The sequence below is a fragment of the Oncorhynchus nerka genome, linkage group LG25, assembly GCF_034236695.1.
Source record: "Oncorhynchus nerka isolate Pitt River linkage group LG25, Oner_Uvic_2.0, whole genome shotgun sequence".
Classification (NCBI taxonomy): Eukaryota; Metazoa; Chordata; class Actinopteri; order Salmoniformes; family Salmonidae; genus Oncorhynchus; species Oncorhynchus nerka.
The window spans coordinates 13,955,795-13,968,361 of NC_088420.1; the positions used below are offsets into that span (position 1 = coordinate 13,955,795).

The 12,567-nt window shown below is 49.9% G+C and overlaps 1 pseudogene; it reads left to right on the forward strand.

Moving 5' to 3' along the window:
* Positions 1-2,511: 2,511 nt before the first annotated feature.
* Positions 2,512-12,567, forward strand: part of LOC115109756 (E3 ubiquitin-protein ligase TRIM39-like) — a 28,091-nt pseudogene continuing 18,035 nt past the window's right edge.

Consider the following 12,567-nt stretch of genomic DNA (forward strand, 5'->3'; position numbering starts at 1 on the left):
GGATGAGGAAAGGCAAAGGAGGGCCAAGTTCATGAGGGAGATCCAGAGGGATGAGGAGAGGCAAAGGAGGACCAAGTTCATGAGGGAGATCCAGAGGGACGAGGAGAGGCAAAGGAGGGCCAAGTTCATGAGGGTGATCCAGAGGGATAAGGAAAGGCAAAGGAGGACCAAGTTCATGAGGGAGATCCAGAGGATGAGGAAAGGCAAAGGAGGGCCAAGTTTATGAGGGAGAACCAGAGGGATGAGGAAAGGCAAAGGAGGACCAAGTTCATGAGGGAGATCCAGAGGGATGAGGAAAGGCAAAGGAGGACCAAGTTCATGAGGGAGATCCAGAGGGGTGAGAGGCAAAGGAGGACCAAGTTCATGAGGGAGATCCAGAGGATGAGGAAAGGCAAAGGAGGACCAAGTTCATGAGGGAGATGAGGAGAGGCAAAGGAGGACCAAGTTAATGAGGGAGATCCAGCGATGAGGAGGGCAAAGGAGGACCAAGTTCATGAGGGAGATCCAGAGGGATGAGGAAAGGCAAAGGAGGACCAAGTTCATGAGGGAGATCCAGAGGGGCGAGAGGCAAAGGAGGACCAAGTTCATGAGGGAGATCCAGAGGGATGAGGAAAGGCAAAGGAGGACCAAGTTCATGAGGGAGATGAGGAGAGGCAAAGGAGGACCAAGTTCATGAGGGAGATCCAGCGGGATGAGGAGAGGCAAAGGAGGACCAAGTTCATGAGGGAGATCCAGAGGGATGAGGAGAGGCAAAGGAGGGCCAAGTTCATGAGGGAGATCCAGAGGGATGAGGAAAGGCAAAGGAGGACCAAGTTCATGAGGGAGATCCAGAGGGATGAGGAAAGGCAAAGGAGGACCAAGTTCATGAGGGAGATCCAGAGGGATGAGGAGAGGCAAAGGAGGACCAAGTTCACGAGGGAGATCCAGAGGGATGAGGAAAGGCATAGGAGGGCCAAGTTCACGAGGGAGATCCAGAGGGATGAGGAAAAGCAAAGGAGGACCAAGTTCATGAGGGAGATCCAGCGCAATGGGGAGAGGCAAAGGAGGGCCAAGTTCATGAGGGAGATCCAGAGGGATGAGGAGAGGCAAAGGAGGACCAAGTTCATGAGGGAGATCCAGAGGGATGAGGAAAGGCAAAGGAGGACCAAGTTCATGAGGGAGATCCAGAGGGATGAGGAAAGGCAAAGGAGGACCAAGTTCATGAGGGAGATCCAGAGGGATGAGGAGAGGCAAAGGAGGGCCAAGTTCATGAGGGAGAACCAGAGGGATGAGGAAAGAAAGGCAAGTTCAGGAGGAGGGATGAGGAAAGGCAAAGGAGGACCAAGTTCATGAGGGAGATCCAGAGGGGTGAGAGGCAAAGGAGGACAAGTTCATGAGGGAGATCCAGAGGGATGAGGAAAGGCAAAGGAGGAAAGGAGGACCAAGTTCATGAGGGAGATCCAGAGGGATGAGGAGAGGCAAAGGAGGACCAAGTTCATGAGGGAGATCCAGAGGGATGAGGAAAGGCAAAGGAGGACCAAGTTCATGAGATGGAGAAGTCCAGAGGGAGATGAGGAAAGGCAAAGGAGGACCAAGTTCATGAGGGAGATCCAGAGGGGTGAGGAGGCAAAGGAGGACCAAGTTCATGAGGGAGATCCAGAGGGATGAGGAGAGGCAAAGGAGGACCAAGTTCATGAGGGAGATCCAGAGGATGAGGAAAGGCAAAGGAGGACCAAGTTCATGAGGGAGATCCAGAGGGAGATGAGGAAAGGCAAAGGAGGGCCAAGTTCATGAGGGAGATCCAGAGGGATGAGGAAAGGCAAAGGAGGACCAAGTTCATGAGGGAGATGAGGAGAGGCAAAGGAGGGCCAAGTTCATGAGGGAGATCCAGAGGGATGAGGAGAGGCAAAGGAGGGCCAAGTTCATGAGGGAGAACCAGAGGGATGAGGAGAGGCAAAGGAGGGCCAAGTTCATGAGGGAGATCCAGAGGGATGAGGAGAGGCAAAGGAGGACCAAGTTCATGAGGGAGATCCAGAGGGATGAGGAAAGGCAAAGGAGGGCCAAGTTCATGAGGGAGATCCAGAGGGATGAGGAGAGGCAAAGGAGGGCCAAGTTCATGAGGGAGATCCAGAGGGATGAGGAGAGGCAAAGGAGGGCCAAGTTCATGAGGGAGAACCAGAGGGATGAGGAGAGGCAAAGGAGGGCCAAGTTCATGAGGGAGAACCAGAGGGATGAGGAGAGGCAAAGGAGGGCCAAGTTCATGAGGGAGATCCAGAGGGATGAGGAAAGGCAAAGGAGGGCCAAGTTCATGAGGGAGATCCAGAGGGATGAGGAGAGGCAAAGGAGGGCCAAGTTCTTGAGGGAGAACCAGAGGGATGAGGTTAGGCAAAGGAGGGCCAAGTTCATGAGGGAGATCCAGAGGGAAGAGGAAAGGAAAGGAGGACCAAGTTCATGAGGGAGAACCAGAGGGATGAGGAAAGGCAAAGGAGGACCAAGTTCATGAGGGAGATCCAGAGGGATGAGGAGAGGCAAATGAGGACCAAGTTCATGAGGGAGATCCAGAGGGACGAGGAGAGGCAAAGGAGGGCCAAGTTCATGAGGGTGATCCAGAGGGATAAGGAAAGGCAAAGGAGGACCAAGTTCATGAGGGAGATCCAGAGGGATGAGGAAAGGCAAAGGAGGGCCAAGTTTATGAGGGAGAACCAGAGGGATGAGGAAAGGCAAAGGAGGACCAAGTTCATGAGGGAGATCCAGAGGGATGAGGAAAGGCAAAGGAGGACCAAGTTCATGAGGGAGATCCAGAGGGGTGAGAGGCAAAGGAGGACCAAGTTCATGAGGGAGATCCAGAGGGATGAGGAAAGGCAAAGGAGGACCAAGTTCATGAGGGAGATGAGGAGAGGCAAAGGAGGACCAAGTTCATGAGGGAGATCCAGCGGGATGAGGAGAGGCAAAGGAGGACCAAGTTCATGAGGGAGATCCAGAGGGATGAGGAAAGGCAAAGGAGGACCAAGTTCATGAGGGAGATCCAGAGGGGCGAGAGGCAAAGGAGGACCAAGTTCATGAGGGAGATCCAGAGGGATGAGGAAAGGCAAAGGAGGACCAAGTTCATGAGGGAGATGAGGAGAGGCAAAGGAGGACCAAGTTCATGAGGGAGATCCAGCGGGATGAGGAGAGGCAAAGGAGGACCAAGTTCATGAGGGAGATCCAGAGGGATGAGGAGAGGCAAAGGAGGGCCAAGTTCATGAGGGAGATCCAGAGGGATGAGGAAAGGCAAAGGAGGACCAAGTTCATGAGGGAGATCCAGAGGGATGAGGAGAGGCAAAGGAGGACCAAGTTCATGAGGGAGATCCAGGGATGAGGAAAGGCAGGAGGGCCAAGTTCACGAGGGAGATCCAGAGGGATGAGGAAAAGCAAAGGAGGACCAAGTTCATGAGGAGATCCAGAGGGAATGGGAGAGGCAAAGGAGGGCCAAGTTCATGAGGGAGATCCAGAGGGATGAGGAGAGGCAAAGGAGGACCAAGTTCATGAGGGAGATCCAGAGGGATGAGGAAAGGCAAAGGAGGACCAAGTTCATGAGGGAGATCCAGAGGGATGAGGAGAGGCAAAGGAGGACCAAGTTCATGAGGGAGATCCAGAGGGATGAGGAAAGGCAAAGGAGGACCAAGTTCATGAGGGAGAACCAGAGGGACGAGGAGAGGCAAAGGAGGGCCAAGTTCATGAGGGTGATCCAGAGGGATAAGGAAAGGCAAAGGAGGACCAAGTTCATGAGGGAGATCCAGAGGGATGAGGAGAGGCAAAGGAGGGCCAAGTTTATGAGGGAGAACCAGAGGGATGAGGAAAGGCAAAGGAGGACCAAGTTCATGAGGGAGATCCAGAGGGATGAGGAAAGGCAAAGGAGGACCAAGTTCATGAGGGAGATCCAGAGGGGTGAGAGGCAAAGGAGGACCAAGTTCATGAGGGAGATCCAGAGGGATGAGGAAAGGCAAAGGAGACCAAGTTCAGAGGGAGATGAGGAGAGGCAAAGGAGGACCAAGTTCATGAGGGAGATCCAGCGGATGAGGAGAGGCAAAGGAGGACCAAGTTCATGAGGGAGATCCAGAGGGATGAGGAAAGGCAAAGGAGGACCAAGTTCATGAGGGAGATCCAGAGGGGTGAGAGGCAAAGGAGGACCAAGTTCATGAGGGAGATCCAGAGGGATGAGGAAAGGCAAAGGAGGACCAAGTTCATGAGGGAGATGAGGAGAGGCAAAGGAGGACCAAGTTCATGAGGGAGATCCAGCGGGATGAGGAGAGGCAAAGGAGGACCAAGTTCATGAGGGAGATCCAGAGGGATGAGGAGAGGCAAAGGAGGGCCAAGTTCATGAGGGAGATCCAGAGGGATGAGGAAAGGCAAAGGAGGACCAAGTTCATGAGGGAGATCCAGAGGGATGAGGAAAGGCAAAGGAGGACCAAGTTCATGAGGGAGATGAGGAGAGGCAAAGGAGGACCAAGTTCACGAGGGAGATCCAGAGGGATGAGGAAAGGCATAGGAGGGCCAAGTTCACGAGGGAGATCCAGAGGGATGAGGAAAAGCAAAGGAGGACCAAGTTCATGAGGGAGATCCAGCGCAATGGGGAGAGGCAAAGGAGGGCCAAGTTCATGAGGGAGATCCAGAGGGATGAGGAGAGGCAAAGGAGGGCCAAGTTCGTGAGGGAGATCCAGAGGGATGAGGAAAGGCAAAGGAGGACCAAGTTCATGAGGGAGAACCAGAGGGATGAGGAGAGGCAAAGGAAGGCCAAGTTCATGAGGGAGATCCAGAGGGATGAGGAGAGGCAAAGGAGGACCAAGTTCATGAGGGAGATCCAGAGGGATGAGGAGAGGCAAAGGAGGGCCAAGTTCATGAGGGAGATCCAGAGGGATGAGGAAAGGCAAAGGAGGGCCAAGTTCATGAGGGAGAACCAGAGGGATGAGGAAAGGCAAAGGAGGACCAAGTTCATGAGGGAGATGAGGAGAGGCAAAGGAGGACCAAGTTCATGAGGGAGATCCAGAGGGATGAGGAGAGGCAAAGGAGGGCCAAGTTCATGAGGGAGAACCAGAGGGATGAGGAAAGGCAAAGGAGGACCAAGTTCATGAGGGAGATGAGGAGAGGCAAAGGAGGACCAAGTTCATGAGGGAGATCCAGAGGGATGAGGAGAGGCAAAGGAGGGCCAAGTTCATGAGGGAGATCCAGAGGGATGAGGAAAGGCAAATGAGGACCAAGTTCATGAGGGAGATCCAGCGGGATGAGGAGAGGCAAAGGAGGACCAAGTTCATGAGGGAGATCCAGAGGGATGAGGAGAGGCAAAGGAGGGCCAAGTTCACGAGGGAGATCCAGAGGGATGAGGAAAGGCAAAGGAGGACCAAGTTCATGAGGGAGATCCAGAGGGATGAGGAAAGGCAAAGGAGGACCAAGTTCATGAGGGAGATGAGGAGAGGCAAAGGAGGACCAAGTTCATGAGGGAGATCCAGAGGGATGAGGAAGGCAAAGGAGGCCCAAGTTCATGAGGGAGATCCAGAGGGATGAGGAGAGGCAAAGGAGGGCCAAGTTCATGAGGGAGATCCAGAGGGATGAGGAAAGGCAAATGAGGACCAAGTTCATGAGGGAGATCCAGCGGGATGAGGAGAGGCAAAGGAGGACCAAGTTCATGAGGGAGATCCAGAGGGATGAGGAGAGGCAAAGGAGGGCCAAGTTCATGAGGGAGATCCAGCGGGATGAGGAGAGGCAAAGGAGGACCAAGTTCATGAGGGAGATCCAGAGGGATGAGGAAAGGCAAAGGAGGACCAAGTTCATGAGGGAGATGAGGAGAGGCAAAGGAGGACCAAGTTCATGAGGGAGATCCAGAGGGATGAGGAGAGGCAAAGGAGGGCCAAGTTCATGAGGGAGATCCAGAGGGATGAGGAAAGGCAAAGGAGGGCCAAGTTCATGAGGGAGATCCAGCGGGATGAGGAGAGGCAAAGGAGGACCAAGTTCATGAGGGAGATCCAGCGGGATGAGGAAAGGCAAAGGAGGACCAAGTTCATGAGGGAGATCCAGCAAGGATGAGGAAAGGCAAAGGAGGCCCAAGTTCATGAGGGAGATCCAGAGGGATGAGGAAAGGCAAAGGAGGACCAAGTTCATGAGGGAGATTCAGCGGGATGAGGAAAGGCAAAGGAGGGCCAAGTTCATGAGGGAGATCCAGAGGGATGAGGAAAGGCAAAGGAGGGCCAAGTTCATGAGGGAGATCCAGCGGGATGAGGAGAGGCAAAGGAGGACCAAGTTCATGAGGGAGATCCAGAGGGATGAGGAAAGGCAAAGGAGGACCAAGTTCATGAGGGAGATGAGGAGAGGCAAAGGAGGACCAAGTTCATGAGGGAGATCCAGAGGGATGAGGAGAGGCAAAGGAGGGCCAAGTTCATGAGGGAGATCCAGAGGGATGAGGAAAGGCAAAGGAGGGCCAAGTTCATGAGGGAGATCCAGCGGGATGAGGAGAGGCAAAGGAGGACCAAGTTCATGAGGGAGATCCAGAGGGATGAGGAAAGGCAAAGGAGGACCAAGTTCATGAGGGAGATGAGGAGAGGCAAAGGAGGACCAAGTTCATGAGGGAGATCCAGAGGGATGAGGAGAGGCAAAGGAGGGCCAAGTTCATGAGGGAGATCCAGAGGGATGAGGAAAGGCAAAGGAGGGCCAAGTTCATGAGGGAGATCCAGCGGGATGAGGAGAGGCAAAGGAGGACCAAGTTCATGAGGGAGATCCAGCGGGATGAGGAAAGGCAAAGGAGGACCAAGTTCATGAGGGAGATCCAGCGGGATGAGGAAAGGCAAAGGAGGCCCAAGTTCATGAGGGAGATCCAGAGGGATGAGGAAAGACAAAGGAGGACCAAGTTCATGAGGGAGATCCAGCGGGATGAGGAAAGGCAAAGGAGGCCCAAGTTCATGAGGGAGATCCAGAGGGATGAGGAAAGGCAAAGGAGGGCCAAGTTCATGAGGGAGATCCAGCGGGATGAGGAGAGGCAAAGGAGGACCAAGTTCATGAGGGAGATCCAGCGGGATGAGGAAAGGCAAAGGAGGACCAAGTTCATGAGGGAGATGAGGAGAGGCAAAGGAGGACCAAGTTCATGAGGGAGATCCAGAGGGATGAGGAGAGGCAAAGGAGGGCCAAGTTCATGAGGGAGATCCAGAGGGATGAGGAAAGGCAAAGGAGGGCCAAGTTCATGAGGGAGATCCAGCGGGATGAGGAGAGGCAAAGGAGGACCAAGTTCATGAGGGAGATCCAGCGGGATGAGGAAAGGCAAAGGAGGACCAAGTTCATGAGGGAGATCCAGCGGGATGAGGAAAGGCAAAGGAGGCCCAAGTTCATGAGGGAGATCCAGAGGGATGAGGAAAGGCAAAGGAGGACCAAGTTCATGAGGGAGATCCAGCGGGATGAGGAAAGGCAAAGGAGGCCCAAGTTCATGAGGGAGATCCAGCGGGATGAGGAAAGGCAAAGGAGGCCCAAGGACAGTGACCTGTGGGGCAGTTGCCATCATAGGCTTATCACACTCGCTAGGTGAATGAGACTGCTTTGTCCAGACTATACATCACTGGCATAGCCTGGGGATGGTGTGGAGCATATTGGGAGCATACTCTTTCAAAACGTCCTGTTCACCTCTACTCCCTTTTAGCTATGTACCATTCACTTTTACCCATGGAATGTACATGACAGGGGCGTTAGGATTTTAATGATCTGTAGATATGCACTACTTTTACCCATGGAATGTACATGACAGGGGCGTTAGGATTTTAATGATCTGTAGATATGCACTACTTTTACCCATGGAATGTACATGACAGGACAGGGGCGTTAGGATTTTAATGAAACAACACAACCATTCTTAAATATTTACATCCTATAGGAATATTGAATCTCTGTATAAGGAGCTGGTAGAGCAGGGCTTGTTGAAACAGACAGATAATGTTAAACTGCAGGACTATTTAGGTAAGCAATACCTTGGCCATCACTTACAGAAAAAACACATGATTTCACATGTGGGAAATCACATGATTTCACGTGAAATTTCACATGTGAAAACAGGTTTTTGGAAATGATGTGGTTTTTCCTTAAGGGATCTGTAGATATGCACTACTTTTGCCTCCAAATTAAGGTATATTTCCTAACCTCTCCTTTCATACCAATTTCAACTCAACTGTGTTAAATCATTTTGTGCACATTTTGTACAGACTGCCATTAATCATAAGTGCTGTTATGTATTGTAGACAAGAGACTGAGCTTTGATAACTGTGCAAATACTGCCCTCACCTGGCTAGTTTTTGGCAAAATAATATAGGATAAACTAATAGAGGGTAGAGGGTCTCACTAAACAGAGAACATCCCTGGTCATCCCTACTGCCTCTGATCTGGTGGACTCACTAAACAGAGAACATCCCTGGTCATCCCTACTGCCTCTGATCTGGTGGACTCACTAAACAGAGATCATCCCTGGTCATCCCTGCTGCCTCTGATCTGGTGGACTCACTAAACAGAGAACATCCCTGGTCATCCCTACTGCCTCTGATCTGGTGGACTCACTAAACAGAGAACATCCCTGGTCATCCCTACTGCCTCTGATCTGGTGGCGTCACTATAATGCAGGTGTAAGCAACCCTGTTCCTGGAGTGCCACAGGTACTATTCATTCCGCCAATTCTGTATAAAAAAAAAGTTTCATAAAAGGAAGCAAATGAAATGAAACGAGATAAACATACCTGAATTTGTACAATAGAAACTCTAAATTGCAACTGTTGGTAACACCCTATATTTACATTTACATTTACATTTAAGTCATTTAGCAGACGCTCTTATCCAGAGCGACTTACAAATTGGTGCTTTCACCTTATGACATCCAGTGGAACAGCCACTTTACAATAGTGCATCTAGGTCTTTTAAGGGGGAGGGGGAGGAGAAGGATTACTTTATCCTATCCTAGGTATTCCTTAAAGAGGTGGGGTTTCAGGTGTCTCCGGAAGGTGGTGATTGACTCCGCTGTCCTGGCGTCGTGAGGGAGTTTGTTCCACCATTGGGGGCCAGAGCAGCGAACAGTTTTGACTGGGCTGAGCGGGAACTGTACTTCCTCAGTGGTAGGGAGGCGAGCAGGCCAGAGGTGGATGAACGCAGTGCCCTTGTTTGGGTGTAGGGCCTGATCAGAGCCTGGAGGTACTGAGGTGCCGTTCCCCTCACAGCTCCGTAGGCAAGCACCATGGTCTTGTAGCGGATGCGAGCTTCAACTGGAAGCCAGTGGAGAGAGCGGAGGAGCGGGGTGACGTGAGAGAACTTGGGAAGGTTGAACACCAGACGGGCTGCGGCGTTCTGGATGAGTTGTAGGGTTTAATGGCACAGGCAGGGAGCCCAGCCAACAGCGAGTTGCAGTAATCCAGACGGGAGATGACAAGTGCCTGGATTAGGACCTGCGCCGCTTCCTGTGTGAGGCAGGGTCGTACTCTGCGGATGTTGTAGAGCATGAACCTACAGGAACGGGCCACCGCCTTGATGTTATTTGAGAACGACAGGGTGTTGTCCAGGATCACGCCAAGGTTCTTAGCGCTCTGGGACGAGGACACAATGGAGTTGTCAACCGTGATGGCGAGATCATGGAACGGGCAGTCCATCCCCGGGAGGAAGAGCAGCTCCATCTTGCCGAGGTTCAGCTTGAGGTGATGATCCGTCATCCACACTGATATGTCTGCCAGACATGCAGAGATGCGATTCGCCACCTGGTCGTCAGAAGGGGGAAAGGAGAAGATTAATTGTGTGTCGTCTGCATAGCAATGATAGGAGAGACCATGTGAGGTTATGACAGAGCCAAGTGACTTGGTGTATAGCGAGAATAGGAGAGGGCCTAGAACAGAGCCCTGGGGGACACCAGTGGTGAGAGCACGTGGTGAGGAGACGGATTCTCGCCACGCCACCTATATCAGTTAGATGCAGGCAAGAGTGTGAAATGTGTCACTGAAATGTGTCACTGTCTGTCACTGTCGCGACGTGTGTGCACCTACGTTGTAACCTACGTTGTAAACTTTAATTCATAGGCTAGGTTGTAGCAACCTCATGGGTACAGGGAAAATGTTAGTATCATGTTGTAGCCTAAACCTATCACTGTTACATTGAACTGGGTGAATGGAATATGGAAAGAAAAGGGAAATGGGGAAAACTGGTCAGTTTTACAAATGAATGTATTCAAATGAAATGTGTCTTCCACATTTAACCTAATCCCTCTGAATCAGAGAGGTGCGGGGGAATGCCTTAATCGACATCCACTTCTTTGGCGCTTGGGATTCGATCCAGCAACCTTTCGGTTACTGGCCCAACGCTCTAATATGAATGACAGCCATCCAATATGCTGTAATAGAAATAAGACCATGCTCATAAAAATAATAATTGTCCTCCCTCATCTTAAATGACACCGACTGCCACTGCTTTGAAGGCTCCCTAAATGTGCCTTTAATTTACCACTAAGCCTGTCAATCTGATCAAATGTATGATTTAGGTCACCTGCTAAAATAATACTTCCTAATATAGCTTGAATTCTATCTTCTCCAAGGTTCTAAAGGTTCTAGCCAAGTTCTGAATGTCGCTTGTAGGTCCTCAGGTGGTCCGTGAGAAGGCTCCTATGATCAAGGTCATCCTGCTGGCAGGGCCCGCGGGCATGGGAAAGAAGATGTCGGTCCATGCCATCTGCCAGGAGACGGGCACCAACCTGTTTGACCTGTCACATTTGAACCTGGCAGGGAAATACTCAGATAAGAGCGGCCTGGCCATGATGCTCCACATGGTGTTCAACGTAACGCACAGTTCAAGGAATGTGTGTTATGTTACATGTTTTCAATACAATAAGAAATTATTCTCAATGGTTACATAAAGGATACATAAAAAACACAATATTTTGAAATATTGTAATAACTATAGTGTCCTTCTATAAATAATGGGGCCAATGTGTGACATTGTAATCAATCTGAGGGCCAGATTGGGAATTTAGGGGTTAAATTTAGGGGTTAACACCCTTACATTTACAATAAGTGCCATGGGATCTTTAGTGACCACAAAGAATCAGGACACCCGTTTAATGTCCCATCTGAAAGACTACAGCCTACACAGGGCAATGTCCCCAATCACTGCCCTGTGGAAATGGGATAAAGTTTTTTTAGACCAGAGATGTAACACCACTTCCAGCAGCATCTGGTCTCCCATCCAGGGACCAACCCTTATTAGCTTCTGATGCAAGCCAGCAGTGGGATGTAGGGTGGTAATTTTCCAGTGTCCAGAAAAGTGTATTTGCGTGGTATGCAAACATGTGCATATTTAATGAGATGTTGCCTTATTTGCATATTTTAATAAATGTTTCAGAATAATTGTAATGCAAAAAAGTGTTTTATTTGTGTCTACATTCAAGTCACTGATAATTATAAAGGAGTAGGATAACATAAATTGTCTACGATAATTACAAGGACTTTTTAAGCACCAAATTGAGGAAGTATGATCTTCAAGGTAAACCTATTCCAGTACTTGAATTTCTGGGTTCCATATTCAAGTTCAAGTAGGCTACTTCAAGCCTGTTGTAATGTTTAACATTGCAGGTGTAACATGGAAACCAACATGTCACGGTTGAAGTCGGAAGTTTACATATACTTAGGTTGGAGTCATTAAAACTCGTTTTTCAACCACTCCACAAATTTCTTGTTTTGACAAACTACAGTTTTGGCAAGTCGGTTAGGACATCTACTTGGTGCATGACACAAGTAATTTTTCCCACAATTGTTTACAGATTATTTCACTTATAATTCACAGTATCACAATTCCAGTGGGTCAGACGTTTACATACACTAAGTTGACTGTGCCTTTAAACAGCTAAGAAATGATGTCATTGCTTTAGAAGCTTCTGATAGGCAAATTGACATAATTTGAGTCAATTGGAGGTGTACCTGTAGATGTAGTTCAAGGCCTACCTTCAAACTCAGTGACTCTTTGCTTGACATCATGGACAAATCAAAAGAAATCAGCCAAGACCTCAGAAAAACATTGTAGACCTCCACAAGTCTGGTTCATTCTTGTTAGCAATTTCCAAATGCCTGAAGGTACCACGTTCATCTTTACAAACAATAGTACACACGTATAAACACCATGGGACAATCCTACCACCATGGGCCGTCATACCGCTCAGGAAGGAGACGCATTCTGTCTCCTGGAGATTAACGTATTTTGGTGCAAAAGTGCAAATCAATCCCAGAACAACAGCAAAGGACCTTGTGAAGATGCTGGAGGAAACACGTACAAAAGTATCTATATCCACAGTAAAACGAGTCCTATATCGACCTAACCCGAAAGGCCGCTCAGTAAGGAAGAAGCGACTGCTCCAAAACCACCATAAAAAAGCCAGACTACGGTTTGCAACTGCACATGGGGACAAAGGTCATACTTTTTGGAGAAATGTTCTCTGGTCTGATGAAACAAAATAGAACTGTTTGGCCATAATGACCATCGTTACGTTTGGAGGAAAAAGAGGGAGGCTCGCAAGCCGAATAACACCATCCCAACCATGAAGCATGGGGGTGGCAGCATCATG